Source organism: Hipposideros armiger, unplaced genomic scaffold (genome assembly GCF_001890085.2).
Source record: "Hipposideros armiger isolate ML-2016 unplaced genomic scaffold, ASM189008v1 scaffold_49, whole genome shotgun sequence".
Classification (NCBI taxonomy): domain Eukaryota; kingdom Metazoa; phylum Chordata; class Mammalia; order Chiroptera; family Hipposideridae; genus Hipposideros; species Hipposideros armiger.
The window spans coordinates 5,448,353-5,466,747 of NW_017731399.1; the positions used below are offsets into that span (position 1 = coordinate 5,448,353).

An 18,395-nucleotide genomic window follows, 5' to 3' on the forward strand; every position below is an offset into this window, starting at 1 on the left:
AATAACACTGATTGAAATATAAGACTGATGACTTTCAACATTTTTACTTGAATCTTAAATAAATTATAATTCAGTGGGTTCAAATATATATATTTAACGTATTTCACCTGCCTATAACAAAATTTTAAGCAATCAAGAAACCCAGACATATATACATAGGTATTCTGACTCAAGAAACATGGAGAGTGGTATCCCCAGTAAATTTGACATATGAGACCCTATTTGTTAACTGGTATGAGTTATGAAAAGCTATAATAATAAAGACTTTGAGAAAGGAAAGAACCCTTTGTTTTCCTACTACAGTATCCTCACACCTAAATAAAATTACCCTGGCCTGAAACTATGTTTATTTATTTATTTATTTTTTAAGATTTTATTGGGGAATTGAGGGAGGGAAACAGCATTGGGGAATAGGGGAAGGGGGAAAGTCAAGTTGCTGTCCTTTTGTTCTTCAGTCTAGTTGTGGAGGACGTTGCTTCACTGGCCCATGTTGGTATTATCATTGAGCTCTTCCCGGGTGCAGCAGTCGCTTGCCGCCCATTGGACAGTCACTCATGGCGGCTCACACCAGCTGCCGGCCGCTCACAGTAGCTTATGGCAGCCCACTGCAGCCCCACTGCAGCCTACGCCATCGCTGGCGACCCACAGCAGCCCAGCTCCAGGTTAAGCTGTTGCTCACCATCTTAGCTGTAGAGAGTGCAGTGTCACTGGCCCATGTGGGATTCGAACTGGGGCCCTGCTGCTCAGAGCTGGTGTCCCAAGACAACTCTTAACCAACAAGCCACTTGGCCAGCCCAAAAACTAAATATATTTATTAAGAGGCAAGTCTGGTGCCACACACGTAGTGCTCCAATGCCTCTATACAAAATGAAGCCTGGAAGGAACCAAAAATACCAACTTCTCCCAGAAGCTGCCCAGGAATTGCAGAATGGATCAAGAAAGCTTTTCTGCCTATGCAGAGAGAAAGCCAGCCTCTGGAGGGCAAATGCCAACTTTCCACAATACATTCTGGCCTATGACTTAAGTAGCTCAAAAGGAACCACAAAGTACCTAAGATGGTAACCAGTCTATTTTCCAGGAATAATATCCCCACTATAGGACATAACTTTAGATGCTTTAACTTTTTTATTTCTCATTCAATCTCGAAAATTCTGAGAAGGGCAAATACCGTCCCCATTTCACAGATAAAAAAACAAAAACTGAAGCTCACAAAGATTAACAGACCTACCCAGCTGCCACCTTCACTTCCCCACTTGCACATCCACTGGTATCTCATACCCAACATGTACAAATCGGCTCTTAACTCCCCACCCAAACCTGCTCCTCCAGTCTTCCCCATTTCAATAAATGGCAGCTCCATTATTCCAGTTGCACAGGCTAAAAACCTTGGTGTTATCCTCAACTCCACTTTCATTCACGCCACATCATCTTGCCGCCCTTCAGTGAATCATGTTAGCCCCACTTGGTTGGGTTATGTCCAGAATCCAGCCACTTCTCATCACCTCCACTGCTGCTATCATCACATTTCACCTAGATTATTGCTAGAGCCCCCTAATACCTCCCTGTTTCTACCTTTGCCTCCCCGCCCCCTTCATTCCATCCTCAACACAACAGAGTTTTGTCCTTCAAAAATGTCAGATCAAAATCCTTTGTACCCTCTGCTGGCTCCCTATCTCTCTCAAGAGTTGTTCACTGCTGCATATCCAGGAGGAGAACAGTATCTGCCATCTAGAAGGTGCTCAATGAATATTGCTCATCAGTAAATAAAAGAAAAATGGTCAAAGTCACAGACTCAGGACCATAACAAATCTTCCAACTTTTTTGGTGATAACGAGACCCAATTTCCAACAGCCAACAATCCACATGGGAGAAAATTTTTAAATTTTACTTTGCGTAACTGAATCTTACAACATAAAAGCAATACCATGTTGAATTACTGACAAGAAATGAAAATGAAAATATCATTTTATAAAGCCACAAAAATCTCACACTGGGTTATCTGAATATCACATTTTTGGCAGCATGGGCAATTGCCAGCTGAATTATCACAGTGCTGTTACTCAGATCTTCAGTGTGATTTCTGAATTCTGTGACATGATGTCACCATAGCTCAAGACTACCACACACGTAAATGACACAAGCTCTAAAAGATTCAGAACTGAGCACCTAGAAGAAGAGATGATAAACATTTCTAAATCTCCCCTAGTGGCACTATACCAATCATCTGGAACAGGGATTAAGCTTCTAGGGTGTTACAAGGAACAGCAGAAAAGATTCAGAATTGTTTACCACCAAAATTACATGAGAAGAGTCTCAAAGTTGAGTTAAAATGTTGATTGTTTTCAGATCAGAGTGAAACTAATGCTAAAATTTTCCACCACTATAGAATTTTCCCACTAAAATGTTTTAGTTGCAAACAAAAACTAAATTTATCTTTCTTTAGCTTTTTCAAGAGCATTTCTACTATCTGTAAAAAGTCATAAATCACACTAACAAATTCACAGAATTTTAACATTTGGCCTTCAGGGAAACTCAATTCAACCTTCAACCTTCTCCCCTTTACAAATGAAAAGATTATCTGGTGTATAATAAGTGAACATTGAAAACTTGTTAAATGAACAAACAAATGAATGAACGAATCAAATAAGGTCCAAAAAGGGTATATGGCTCTTTTAAGATCTGACAATTAATGGGAAAATCCAGAATTAGCCAAAACTAGATTTCTAGATATTCTTGGAGCAGTCATAGAAGCAAAAGAAACCAAGACTTGAAAATCTTATTTGGTTCCTCAGGAAAAACTTAACCAAAATTCATTAAAGCCGGCTTCCTGTAGTTCTTTAACTTAAAAAAGCACTTGATAAAGTAAATTTAGCCAAGACATATGTCCTTGGAAACCAAAAGGCAGAATTGTCTAATGTTTCTTTATTCCTCTATACAAACAAATGTTTAATAGGACTATTTTCATAATAAACTACAATTGTTTCTGAATCAGAAGGAACACAGGTAGCCTTTGACTAAAAGAAAAATCCAGCCAGATGAGAGGACTAGAGCACTAAAAAGGACCTCATCAAGCACTAGCAGGGTATCAGCCTCATGAGAGCTGGAACCACGTATCCTTCCTTCACTGGAAGCAGCCACCAGCCCCTGGCATATAGTAGAAGTCAATAAACACTTACAGAATAAATAAGTTACTCTTAGAGACCTACCCATGTAGACGTAAACTCATTTGGTCACCATTAAATAACTCTTTACTACAGGCCTAATCTATGAAAACACACTATAGTTTTCCTCCACAGAAATTCTACTTGTTCCTTCAAGTAATACAGCCAACCAAAACTATTCCCATAGTTGTAGTTAAAAGGCGACAGTATGTCTTAGGTAGCCTAAATGACTTATTAAAGCGACCACTTAATTTGCTGTTCTTGCACCAATCCCTCTCCTTCAATTCATCCTGTACAATCCAGCCAGGTTAATTTCCTGTTCTTTGCACATCCTAGAAAATAAAACAGTGCTATGGCTAAGTACTCTCTCTGTAGCCACTGCTATTCAATGAACAGATATGGAAAATCAGAAACTACCGGATTAGAATAGGAAAGGCAATACAGTGTCAAGAGAAAAAAATCACAAGTGACAGTTCTTCTAATAACTGATCCCATTGAAAATCTTGAGATGACTACTAGAGGCTTTCATTAAAGACCTCCCTATAGCACTATGATGCAACTGACCCAGGTGGTTTCGGTTTTTATACCCTCGAAAGTACACATCAAATCTTCAAGATCAATTCAAGGTCCACTGCCTTTCCAAAGCTTTCCCAAGCCATTGGACTCTACATCTGTGAAAGTACTTTGTAAAGTAGGAAGTGCCAGCCCACAGCTCTTACTATGCTAATTGACAACTGATAGCCTCACGAACGTTCTGCCATTTCAATCATGTTACCTCATTCTTTAAGTGTCTAGTCCCCTCAAAAATATAAAGTAGTATTTGAATTGTTTTCTCTATTGCCAACTTCTCTATTACTTCTCTATTACTCAACACCTTACAATAGCATAAAAGTGTCACTCACACTTCCTGATTTCAAAATACATTGCAAAGCTAAAGTAATCAAAATAGGGTGGTACTGGCACAAAGACAGGCAGACAAATAGAATAGACAGCCCAGAAAGAAACTTTCACATATATGGTCAACTGATCTTCGACAAGGGTGCCAAGATCACTCCATGGGGAAAGGGCTGTCTCTTCCACAAATGGTGCTGGGAAACTGGATATCAACATGCTAGAGAAAGAAGCTGGACCCTTATCTTACATCACACATAAAAATTAATTCAAAATGGATTCAAGGCCTAAATGTAAGAACTCAAGCTCTAAAACTTCTAGACGAGAACGTAGGGGGAAAAGCTTCATGACACTGGACTTAGCAATGATTTCTCGGATATCACACCCAAAGCACAGGCAACAAAAGCAAAAACAGGCAAATGGGACTACGTCAAACTTAAAAACGTTCGTGTATCAAAGGACACAATCAAAAAAGTAAAAAATGCAACCTACAGAATGGGAGAAAATATTTGTAAATCATATATCTAATAAAAGGTTAACATCCAGAATAAATTACAACTCAACAACAAAAAAAGTCAAACAACCCGACTGAAAAATGGGCAGACTTAGACATTTCACCAGATGATATACAAATGGCCAGAAGCATATGAAAGATACTCAATATAACTTATCAGAGAAATGTAATTCAAAACCACAATAACATCTCCTCACACCCATTAGTATGGCTACTACTACTAAAAAAACAAAAGAACAAGTGTTGGCAAGGATGAGACGTAATCCTTGTACACTGCTGGTAGGAATGTAAAATGGTGCAACCACTATGAAAAACAATACGGAGCTTACTCAAAAAAGTAAAAACAAAACTACCATATGATCTACTTCTGGGTATGTATCCTAAAGAATTGAAAGCAGGGTCTCAAAGAGATATCTGTACACCCATGTTCACAGCGACACTACTTATCATAGCCAAGAGGTAGAAGAAACAACCTGAATACTCATCTATAGATGAATGGATAAACAAAATGTGCTCTGTACATACAATCGAATATTATTCAGCCTTAAAAGGAAAAGAAATCCTGTCACATGCCAACATGGATGAAACCTGAGGACATTATGCTGAGTGAAATAAGCCAGTCACAAAATGACAAACACTGCACGATTCCTCTTATATGAGGTATCTAAAGTAGTCAAATTCATAGAAATAGAAAGTAGAATGGTGGTTGACAGGGGGCGGGGAGGGGAAGTGGAGAGTTGCATAGTGGGTATAGTTTCAGATTTGCAAGATGAAAACATTCTGGAGACCTGTTTCACAACAATGTGAATAAACACCACTGAACTGTACACTTAAAAATGGTTAAAGTGGTAAATTTTACGTTATATGGTTTTTACCCCAATAAAAAAAGTAAGTGCCAACATGCAATTACCAAATTGGATGTATGCGTTCTACCTCCACTGCAGGAGTCTAGGCAGCTGGGCCTTACTATTGGGTTGTCGGAAAAGTGACGTATTTTGTCTATGTTTTTCAAAGGTCATTTATTTATATAAAGAACAAAGATCAATCAACGATATATTGCCCATTTTGTTCAATAACCTTTTGCCATCTTTCAGTGAGCTTCATAACTCCTCGTTCATAGACGGACCTGTCTTTATTTGCAAAAAACTGAACAAGATGCTGATTTACAGCCTCATCTGAATTGAACATTATACCACACAAGGAGTTTTGAAGACAGCAAGACAAGTGGAAGTCTGACGGCACAAGGTCAGGCGAGTATGGTGGGTGTGGCAACACATCCCATCTAGGCTCCAATCATTTTTGACGGGTGATCAAACTTGTGTGTGGTCTTGCTTTGTTGTGATGGAACGCAATTCCTTTACAATTAATGAGCTCTAGACGTTTCTGAGAGATGGATTCGTTCAAACTGTCCAATTGCTGACAGTACACATTTGAATTGATTATTTGGTTCCTTGGTAAGAGCTCGAAAAACGACACCTTCCAAATCCCACCACACTGAGAGTATAACCTTCCTCTGATGAATGTCTGCTTTCAATGTCGTTTGAGGCAAATCATCATGTTGGGACCAAGACCATTTGTGCACCACATTGTTGTAAACAATCCACTTCTCATCACCAGTTATCAGTCACTTCAAAAAAGAATTGTTTTCCTCACATTTAATGAGCGTATCGCAGAAGTTTATATGCACCGTCAAATGAATTTCTTTGAGTTCATGCGGAACCCAAATATCAAGCTTGCTTATGTATCCCAGCTTCTTCAGGTGGTCGTGAACGCCTGAATGATGGATATTCAATATTTCTTCAATCTCTCATGTCGTGTAACGTGGATTTGACTTGATCAACGCCTTTATTTTGTTGTCATCAACCTCGGTGGGACTCCCTGGCCGAGGAGCATTGTTGAGATCAAAATCACCAGCATGGAATTTTATGAACCATTGTTGGCACTGACGTTCTTGTAGAGCATTGTCACCGTAAACTTTATGCAACTTTTCACAAGCTTGATGCATGTCCTTCCCTTTATGGAAGTAAAACAGCAAAATATGGCAAAATGTACAGTTTGGTCTTCCATCTTCAACTTGTTGTAAAATCTCCAAAACTCAACCAAATCGCTCAATTTTTTTTTTAGAATGAAGCTAGAACTCTCAGCTGTCAAACGACATAGCAATAACATAGATGCGAATGACTCTTGTACTTTCAAAAATGAACTGGTACCATCTGTCTCAAACACACGTCATAACTTTTCCAACAACCCAATAGCTGCTGATGGTCATTTCCAAATTTCTTCCAAGTTGTCGTTCTCAATCAATGGGACTACATAGAGGATCAGAGACTCTCCTTTTCACCCATCCAAAATGAAGTTTCCACAATCCCCAGTCAGCTGCTTTCTGATTTAACCCCACTACTTGATTACCTTATTGTCAAGCATAAATCCAAAAATGATACAAAAGCCATTGTGTTCTCAACTAGATGGTGGAGAAGTGTAACAGAATCACCTGCTGAGTTTCTTCAAACCACCTAGCCACCAGGTATCTAGCATGAAAAGCCCCCACAGAAAAGCCCCAAATTCACTGTGATTCTCTATCCTCTCCACCAAGCACTCCCTACTCCCCCAAACACATTCTACCCAAGCTGTTAAAAACCACTATACCTTAAAACATACCTTAAAAATGGCCTTCGGAACAATCCCACCAAAAGCATTTACTAGGCTGAGGGTTTTGAACTTTCAATAAGTCTTTTCTATAAATCCAAAACTCTCCATCACTTATCATTTATCTACTGAAACATTCTTTTGCCATGCAATTATTATGCCTCATTTCCTATTGCACAGGATCAGCACTAAGATCCTAATTTAAAAAATAAAGTAACACGGAGACTCTTTGTAGCATCACAGGCATTTCTCAAACAAAGAAACAAGAGTCAGGAGCTCCATTCAGGCTCAGCCAGGGCAAGCCTTTCTAACAGGTTTCCCCAGAGCACATCCTAGGCCAGGAGTCAAGCCCCGCCCCAAAAATACATATAGACACACACAGCACTCTCTTTACGCTCGAAACACGAGGTCCTCAGAAGTTAGACTCTGGCCAAGTATCCTGGCAGAACCTTCTGAGGAGGTCTTCATTGGATCAGCCAGAAGTATGGTTAGGGAAAAGGGAAGCATCAAATCAACTACTCACGAGCCTTCATTTCAAGAGGGCTTTTGAAGTCTTTGAAAGAAAAGAATTGTAGTATGCTTCTGACAAATCACAAACTTACACTTTTGGCAAAAATATGGAAAAATACTGCTTTCCATTTTTCTCCTAGGTATACACACAGGTGAAACAAGCAATAACAGTTAGTAAAACTGGGTGAAATTTTTCAAACATTCTATTAGCTTATAATTCTACATTTTATAGGCATATCTCCTTGTAAGTACTCTCTCTTCTTGAAGGAGTGAGAGCTACCACAGTTCAGTCATCAGCTGCTTCTCTGAAAGAATCAAGAACTGAAAAGAAACTTGTAAAAATCAAACAATCGGAGCAGGCCGAGGGGCGTGTTGGTTAAGAGCTGGCTTGGGACGCCAGCTCTGAGCAGCAGGACCCCGGTTCAGATCCCACATATGAGGGCCAGTGACACTGCGCCCTCTACAGCTAAGATGGTGAACAACAGCTCAACCTGGAGCTGGGCTGCCGTGAGTCACCGGCGACGGCATAGGCTGCAGTGGGTCTGCCTCACCCGGGAAGAGCACAATGATCACAATACCCACATGGGCCAATGAAACAACGTCCTCCACAACTAGACTGAAGAACAAAAGGACAGCAACTTGTCTGTCCCCCCTCTCCGATTCCCCAACACTGTTCCCTCCCCCAATACCCCCAATAAAATCTTAAAACAAAAATCAAACAATCAATTCTGGGAACTAAGACTGTTAAAGTAACTGCAAGGAGCTCATAATATATCAAACCAGAATTCCTGTCTAGGCAAATAATTGAGAATAGGAAAAAAATGAATTATGGAAAGATAATATAGGAGCCAAAGTAAAAGATATTGATCATAGTCAAGTCTTGATTAGAGGAACATGATGGTTTAGCACGTAGCCTTTTGCTTTTTATTTCTCAATAGCTTTATTCTGAGAAGTTCAGGACTCATTCATTCTAAAAGGAAGTAAAATAAAACAGTTGCAAAAACCAGCCAATTACTATACGTGTAGCTTTGATAAAAGGTTTTGTGCAAAAAGCAGACAGACAAAAGAGGCATAACTAAAATTCACTATCAGGTCTGTGACATTCATTTAAACTGGACCAGCTCTGGGGGAGGAGAGAAGAAAAAATGAATCCAGAGGCCTCCACGGCTGGATGTCTAGTCTGCTCAAGATGCCTCTGAGTGACCCCAGTGCTTATGCAAATGTAACTCTCCCATCCAGGCCCACATTCTCCAACATGCATACATTCTCCTCCTGCCTCTCCTGAACTGAAAAACAGGGAAATCTAACATTATGTAATTGCCCATTTCCCACAATTTAAAGTTAGGCATACTACAATTTTAATTAGAGGGAAAACAGTGCAACATGACAAGTAACAAATTAGCAATCTAAAGGCTGAAAATTCTCATCACAGACCTCCAGAGGCAAAGAAAAACGGCTTCGCCTGCCGCTGTGGCACACCCACCAAGCACTGCTATTTACTAAGGTGCAACTAAAGAAGCCCCTGACAGTCCCCTGTGTCATTTTGGTGTCATCTCTCTAGATCTTCAAAAACACACTCATGTTCTCTTTGCAGCTAGGGGTACCTTACACACCCCAGGCCGGAATAAAAGGAAAAAATGGAGGTGGACTGGTCCCTACCCTCAGAAGATACACCCAATGGATCACAAACCGAATCACACTCATGTTATTCCATCTCTCACTCAAATCTGTGTTTAATGACCCAAAGAAAACAAAATCTTTCCCATGTTTCTATGACTCATCCCAGAGCTCATCCAAAACCTACCAAAAGAATAAATGAGCAGTTATCTAAGAATAACTAACTTATTTACCGTTAACCCTTCAACGACACAGGAGTTAGGGGCGCCAACACCCTGTGCAGTAAAAAATCTGAATGTAAGTTTTGACTCCCCCAAAACTTAACTACTAACAGCCTACTGTTGACCAGAAGACTTACTGATAACATACAAAGTCAATTAACACATATTTTGTATGTTATCTATACCGGGGTGCCAAAAAAAAATGTATACACATGACTTGTACTCACCTTTTGTTATCAGTATATATTGAGTATTACAATTTTAATACAGTTTTTTCCCTTCTTAAAATGTGTATACGATCATATGAGAAAATACATTTACAGTATTTATTGAAAAATCCAAATATAAGTGGACTCACGCGGTTCAAAGCCATATTGCTCAAGAGTCAACTTATCACCTTTGGAAAACAAAGTACCATATAAGTGTGTCAGTTTTGTTTTGTTTAACTAGCTAGGCACAGAAAAAAACTAAAAGCAAAAATCCATTGAGGCCAATTTATTTCTCACATCAAAAAAGTAGAAGTGCCATGGATAGAGGGTTGGATTGCCAAGCTCAAGTGACAATGGAACACCCGTAACACCCGTATATTAAATAGCACTGTCCGTGGAACAAGACACAAGTTTTTGTGTGAGCAATGAAGAAATAACATAACACTTAACCCTCCCCGGAACAGGGAGAGCCCCTCATCTAAGGGGCAGTCCCCCAACTGGCAGGAATGTTTCTTCTCTCCTGGCTCAGGTTAGTTACCCCAGTGAAAGGTAGGATGGCACTATATAAACCAGCCACGTTCTCAACAGGAAGCTCCTTCGTTCTCCTGTTTTCTATAGAGTTATCCCTTCACCTGACTGATCCTCCCCCATCCCTGGCCCCTGGTTACCCTTACACGTTGCTGAAAGAGAAAGTCTAAAAGCTGCCACTGTTTCCTTCTTTTATAAGTGAAAAGTGAGTTTAGGAAGAGAGGAAAATGGTAAACTAGAATAAAGTTTGGCTTCTCTAAAAGAGCATACAAGTATATTATGCTCAGAGTTAACAAAGATTCCTAAAAGAAAAAAAAAAAAAAAGCCTACAGACTCTACTATGTAAATACTTTAACTAACTCATAATTTTCTTTTTCCATAACTTTGTAATTTGAGTAACTCTAAAGCTTAGTTACCAAACACTGCATCAATGCTGTTTTCATAGCTGTTCAACCTTTATGTAGGTTTTGTTTCCTTAAGTTTTGCTTGTTCTCCTTTCACCCGTTTAATGAACACTTAAGTGCAAGGGGGGAAAAGTAGCAAACAAATTTTAACATAATAGACTCTAAGGGAGGGAAAAAAAAAAAAACCAGGAAACAGAGGAGTACAGTTAATCTGAAAACCTGCCTGCTAATCACTGCCTACTTCTACAATATGACCTTCAACAAATCACTTCAACTTCCTGGGCTTCAGTTTCCCCATCTGTAAAATGAGGAAGAAGGAACAAATAACTGATGCTCAAAATCCCTTCTACAACCTATGAATCTGTTCAGCAGAAAGTAACCAAGTGCAATTGCAAATAAGACTTCATGGCTTACACAGTACTCTCATACATATACTCTCAGTTTTTGCAGCAAAGCTATGAGGCAGTTATTGTGCCCATCTCTACAGAAAAAGTTTTTCAGAAAGAGGTTCAGTTTTGTTTTGTTTTTTTCGTAAGATTCCCTAGCTGGAAAATTTGAAGTTAAAATTCAAAACTAATTGCCTGCTATGCAAAACCTTTATGGTGGCATCAGGGTATCATAACACCAAACCAGGAAAGGTTACTACAAATGGCCCCAGTGGACAGTAAGTTCCTTGAGGCCAGGAAGACACTTTAACTCACCACTGGAATGAGCATGCCTTCCAGTAGAGGCACTCAATAAAGACTGTTTGACTCACCACAAATCTCAAAAGGTTAGGAATATAGTGATATTTTTTTCTGAAGTTGACATATGAACCTCTGTGATTTGAGTTGGAAGGAAGAAAGAAGCATGCATGCTATTTCAGAGCTCTAACTCTACATTAACAGGGATGAGTCTGTTTGTCTTCCTCAGACAAAGTCCGATTTGGTCAGTAAACCAAAGACCCAAAGACTCAAATCTGAGATGTCACTGGAAAATCTTCAGACTAGTCATATGTGCACTGATGTGGACCAATAAAAATGATAACATGACAGTGAGGACTGATGGGGAGCACATAATCATGTTTCATTAGTCACAACATACTTTCTCCTAAACAGGAAAGATTCAGGGAATCTGTACTCTTATACTGTTCCACCTCTTCTCACGCTCCTGTTTCACAGCTCAAAGGGATAGAAAACAGCCACTGATTAGAAAATTCAAGCTGCAAACTTTAGAAAATATACATATTTCAACTCATAGTCGACTGAGATCTCCCAAGACTACTAAACCACTAATCTCAAGCAATCTTCAATCTATGACTTCAATGAAGTTACTAGAAGGTAATTTTTTAAACGTCGTCTTAAAATGGGGGAAGGGAGCTACACCAAAATTACACACCTAATTCAAAGCAAAAACAAATACAAAAGCCAGAAAACAATAGTGAAAGGATAGGGTTAAAAGAATCCCAATATACAATTTCAGTGAGGTGGCTTTGGAATTATTGCCAAGGATTCAAGTTAACCTCGCCATGGGCTTCTACAATGAAGTCACAACTAACACCGCCTGACACTTCAGATCTAAGTGCACTGCATCAAAATTGCAATTTCAAACTCAAGGAGCAGTACCAGGAACTGCAGAGAAGCTAACAGCAACACCTACTGACTGTCTTGAGCCACTTACTTGCTAAACTTGTTCTCTCAGTCAACTAGAGAAATCTAATGATACAGTCAACTTGAAGAGTCCTTTTACTTAAGCATAATGAGATAAGGAAAGTCAGCCACATGGAACCATTCATCCCTCCAAATCTCTTATTTTGCCCCTAACCATTTACATGCAAATCATCACCCAAGTCATTTTAAATGCATTGTTGACTGCTAATGCTTTAGTGTAAATAATTTATTCCATGGGAAAATGTCTTAATATTAATATTCTCTCATTAATAACTGGTATGTCATCTAATAGTCAGAGACATCAGTGACCATAAACTGCTTTATGTAAACCTTTTATTTGAAACCACTGCTGTTACGACTGTTCCATATTATTCCCATCAACTTTTTTTCCTCCTCGTAAAAGTGGCTTAATTGCAGCTTTCAAAAAAGGAAAAAGTGAAAGCCATTAAATCAGTATCATATAGAAAATTAATACCGTTACTAAACTGGCTGCAGAGAATGACTCTATAAGACTTAATCTTGTACATTTCCAAATGATTAAGTCAGAGACTCTTTACCTTGGATGAATATTCCATATGCGAAAACAGGAGAAAGTTGACACTTAACTCCCACAGAGTACCAGTACAAAAACAATGGCTTTAAGAGTCTGAGTCAGAGTTTCAACATGAAGGGTTTGCTTTATAGAGGAAACGCCAACCCCAGTTCATCCAGATAGACCTGGAGCCTGATGAAAGTCAACACCTTTACTCTGGAATTTGCATCGCATCACTGGCTCCCAGTTTAGAAATATAATCGTTTAGCAGGTAGTCAGAATTTCAGTGAATGCTTCTTTCCAGAAAAGTAAAATCTGTAAGGTAAATGCCATCTAGGAGTCATCAGTCTCCAAATGCTTCCCTTCAAAACGAATACCAACAACTCAAACATCTTCCTTGAAAGGGAGCCAATTCCCTGTCTCTATGTTTTCCAAACGGTGAACCCGATGAAATTTCAACCTGCCCAACGCGATTACTTGTCCTCCTAGAAATGCCGTGGAGGTATATGATAGGGAGCCTCGCAAATTTCTTTAAGGTCAGGAGGGAAGTTGGAAACAGATGGGGCGAGGGCGGAAAAGTTCTTTTTGCAGTACCCCCAAGCCTCCCCAGCCCTCGTGTGATTCACTCGCAGCAGGTTAGAGCATCCCGGAATTTCACTCCCCCCCAGACCCATAGGGGAGAAATTAACCACCCGTTCTCACGATTAAACCTCTCGGCCTGTCCCCTCCAGCTCAGCCTACTAGGAGCTCACCCAGGTGACTGAAAGGGAAGAGTCGCCCGGTGGAAACGAGAGCAGCGAGGTGAGTGCAGCCACCCCAACCGGGGCGCGGGTCTCCCAGCTTCTCGCCTGGCGCCTGGCAGATAGTTGTGCAGATTCGGATCCCAAGGTGCGCGCGCGCGCACACCGGGCGCGGTGCAGTCGGACTCGCCCCCCGCCGGGCTGCGCTATCAGCACGCCACCAAATCGGAAATAAAACTTTGACCGGCCTCTCTGTGTCCTGCTCCGGGTCCTGGACCCGAGCCCCCCGCCAGAAAATGGGGTAGGGGGCTGTCAACAATCCTGCACCCCCGCTCCCCTAACCGGACCCGAGGCGCGGGCGCCACTTACCGCTGGGCCGGGCCTCCCCGGTGCTGCCGCGCGTCCCGGGTGCGTCCGCCGCGCGCCCTCCCTGGGGAGAAAGAGAAACCTTGTAGACGGTCGGCGCGCGCTCACTCGCCGCCTTTTCGGCGGAGAACGGCAGGCGGCGAGGCCGGGGAGGGCGCCCAGCGGAGGGGGATCGGAGGGGGGAGGCGAGGGCGAATCAGCCCAACTCCCGAGCCTGGCTCCCGGGGGGACCCGGAATGCAGACTGGAGAGCGGCCAGCGGGGGGCGCGTTCCTGGCGTCGTTGGGGGTGGAGGTGCCCCCGTCCCCGAGCATCAACTATTGTCTGGGCGCTTGGGTCCCCGCTCGCGCCGCCCCCGAGGCTCACTGCCCCCCATCCCGCCCACTTGCCCCCAAGAGAAAGCGCTGAGGGGTCGACCAGCGCGGGAAGCGAGTGCGGAGCGTCCGGGGGTCGGGGGTCCAGAGGTCCGAGGTGGGCGCGGAGAAAAGGGGAGGTGCGTGCCGAGTGGGGGAGGGGACAGGTAACTGCGGACCCGGGCGGGAAGGCCAGGGAGGATCGGTTGGGGGAGGAAATGGGGAGGGAGCCACCGAGGCAGAAGGGGATGGAGTGGCCTGGGGTGGGGGGGGTCGGTCTCTGAAGCCCAGACCTGGCCCTCCCCAGGGACCCCCCTCCCCGGAACTCGGCGCCGCACTGACTTTCGCTCACTCGCTCACGCACGCACTGAACTCGCTCACAAAGTTGCCGGCGTTGGCAGCGCCGCGCTCGCCCTTCCCGTCCCCTCCTTTCCCCGCCTCCCCGCCCCATTCTGTCCCCTCCTTCAATTCACTCCCTCCCTCCTTCCCCGGGTCTCGGGTGAGATCACCGCGGGGCTGCTCAGCGCGGCGCTCAAGTCTCGCGAGAGAAGCGACAGCTCTGCCCAACCCGCGGGGGAAGTGGAAGGAGTCAGTGGAAGGTGGGGGACCACAGAGCTCCTAGTTGCTATGACGACGGCAAAGCCCTGGATTCCTGTCTCCTGCAGAGAGCGCAGGCAGCAAACGTGGGTGCAGTTTTCAACCTGCCCCTTCCCTTGCTCGACGCCCTACTGGTGGGGGAATCGAGAGTGAGAAGGAGGAGGATTTTTAAACCTGTGTTCAGAGAGGATATCTGCGAAAACCGGCGTCATGATAGCTGGCCAAATTTGGCAAATGCGGCTGATTGTTTTTATAAGAGGCTCTGAGGCAGATATCTGCCATAGCGATCTGCGCATATCTGTACCCCCAAATTGCTACCATATATTCAGTTTTTCAACTCCCCGTCTAACTTCATCCGTCAACCCTCACCCACTCCATACCCTCCCTCTGTCTCTCTACCCCAGCCACCCACCCACCCCCTCTGCATCCCCCACCACCACTACCAGACCGGGCTCCTTGAGGAGCTGCCTGATTCATCTTTGTATTCTCAGCGCTTCCACGGACTTGGTACATAGTAGATATTTACCTAATGTCTGTTGGGGAAAATAATTAACCCAACAATCTGTACTTGTCCTCAGTACTTTCCTTTCACCCTACCCCGGAAAATACTTGGGCTACGAATGTGTTTCTACTCCACAGTTATGTTTTTGACTCTACTAAACTATCCTCCCATTTCTGTTCACACAGAATGAGTCTGTTTTAAATAGTTATAATCCTCTCTTTCTCCATCTTTGTCTCATAAAAACCCTAATCACCGTGGAGGGCATTTTTTTTTTTTAATCATTAAGCTTCTTCAGGCGACCCATTCCAAAATGCTGTTAAGGATGAACATGAAATCTTTTCATCCCCAGTGTTTTTCTTTTAATCGTAGTAACTTTTCTTTGAGGGAGTTTATATACCCACTGCCTAAATAAAATGGACACTGTAAACAGAAGTTAAGTTTAAACTTTTGATTTCAAAATGGATGCGTAAAAATCGATTCCATGGTATAGGAGTTATATCTCAATTTAAAAAATAGATTTTATCCCTATTTACATGAATATGGGAAAACCATTATTTAACTTAATCCCATAGAACTAGAAACCTAAAAAAGTATACATGAAAACTCTTTGAGGCTACATGCAAGCTTAAATGCTAGGCGGATGAAAGTTTTTATATTAGAAACCTAGTGATACAGTGATAAAAAAAAAAACACTAGACAAAGTCAGGAAACTACCATTTCAGTTTTTTTCTGTGTCACTAATAATTGAGTCTCCTTGAGAAGTTATTTAACCTTTCTGATTCATCTGTAAAATGAGAGGTAGCCCAGATGTTAGGTCATTACAGCTTTAAAATTCTATAGCTCTTCCATCCATAAGAAGTTCCAATAAGTAACAGCTATCTTCCTTTTACATCAAACAATAAAAAACATGAGTGTTTCATTTTATAGTAGGTCAGTTTCACAAAGTTGAGCTACATGTTGACAAGTTGATTTTAAAGTTCTCTTGTCTCAAGTATAAAAACAACAAAAAATCTTGACCATGTTACAGTAATTTGAAAGGGAATCCATTGTTCCTGATTTGCTTTTACACTAACTCAAAACAGATTCCTTGTTATTTAATAAATATGCTAACTCAAACCAAAGACCCAAACTAAATACATCCACACCCCCACCAAATTAACTTTAAGAGGGAAGGAGGGAAGGAAGGAAGGCAAAAAGGATGGGACCAAAGAAGGGCGGGAGGGAGGGAGGAAGGAAGGAGGGGCCAGCCTTAAATTCACAGGCTGGTATTTTTAATATCAAATTTTTGCACACAGTGGAGCGTCACCATTAAGCCTGTTGGTCTGTTTGAAGGAACCATCTTTCATAGCATAGCACACTACTGTAAATCAGGTGTTGTTCATTTGCTCTGGCTCAACTTTTAACATAGTTTTGCCCTTAAAGGATGACTGCCAATCTGTCTCCACCGCACAGTACAATTTCAGGGCCACCTGTTTTATGACTCCCAGATAGCCATTTGATACATTTAAATAACTGACCCAAGTGGCAGCCAAATCTATTAATTTTATTCAGTGCTTCTTATGAGGCTCAAGAGATGGGTATTGGCCTCAGATTACAAAGATAACTCTCCTAACCATCAGGCACAATGGAATAGTAGAAACTGTTCCAGGGGAAAGCTCTTTCAAGGCCCTGGGCTACTATTTATCCCTCACTGGTGGCAGAACTCTCACCAGTGTTTCTGAAGGAAATAGAAGGTGGAGTCCACCAAAGCTAAGGCTCAAACCGCACATTCTGTGGGTCAGGCACTCCTTCTATATCCTCCCTGACCTTCCAGGGGTTTCAAAATAACAGACAAGGGGCAACGAAAGATGGACATGAGGAATAGATAGTTTGCCAAGCACAGAGTAGATCTCAGCCCACTTCCTGCCCACTCCCTTTCTGGGTTCCTCTATCTATCTCTGCCCAACCCCCCCCACACACACACACACACCCAAGGGATGTGTCAAGTTTCCTAGTGATAAGAAGAACATCTAGTCATTTACTATGTTACTCCTTCCCAATTTGCTTCTTAGTTTGTTAAAACGCAGTGAAATTCATTTCCCTCTGGTTATTCACTTCTACTCAACACCACCCTGATATGTATGGAATGAATTTTGACACAGAAGCCTACCAAGCAAGGAAAATTGATATTTTTTAAAAATATTATGAGCAGCGATTCACATTTGCATGTTTTACAGTGAAAACCTGGTTTGTCCAGCCTATTCTCAGCTTGGAGCTTCCTGTCGCCGGCTCTACATCTACAGGGCATTACTAGCCAATATTCAGAAAAATGACTCAACTATTAACAAGAACCAAAGTGCCCCCCAAATCATCAAAGATTAAATTATAGCCAATGTTGTTTCAATTTTAGGGTTTTATTCCTTTAGCCCTATGTGGTGTAACTCTACCTGAATACTAGATTTCTTAAAACATCTCCTTCTCCCATCTGCATTCCTCAGCAAAGTTGCTACAATTTCTTGTCCACTGTCCCACTCTTCTAAAGGACCATTTCACACTTTCTCTTCCTTTATCAAGCCTCTGGCTTGTTATTCACAGCTAATGGTCTCTCTCATTGGCATAATAGAAGCCATCAGAATAGAGCTTTACACACTCGCCCTATCTACCAACCTACTTGCATCTGTCTGCATCCACTCACCTATCCTCCTGTTACTTGTGATGGACTCTCAGGGCTCTCAGAGGAGTTTAACTTCTCCACCTGTAAACCGTAGCGCTCTGGCCTCATCTCCTTCCTCTCAACCCCGCACCCTCTGTATCCCAGCCACACTGGCTTCTCCAAGTTTCCGGAAATCATCAGGCATTCTCCTGCCTTCAGGCCTCGCATTCGCTCTTCCCTCTGCCTGGGACGCTTTTTCCCCAAGGGCATTTATGACTCATTCCCTCTAGGTGTCTGTTCAAAAGTCACTGTGTTAGTCATTTG

The 18,395-nt window shown here is 42.2% G+C and overlaps 1 protein-coding gene across 1 annotated transcript in view; it reads right to left on the minus strand.

Annotated features, from left to right (window-relative positions):
• SIPA1L1 (signal induced proliferation associated 1 like 1) overlaps positions 1-14,327 on the minus strand; it is a 347,884-nt gene extending 333,557 nt beyond the window's left edge. Inside the window, exon 1 of the mRNA XM_019640297.1 lies at positions 13,992-14,327. The gene's annotated coding sequence lies outside the window, so the exon portion shown is untranslated. The remainder of the gene's footprint in view (positions 1-13,991) is intronic.
• Positions 14,328-18,395: the final 4,068 nt, after the last annotated feature.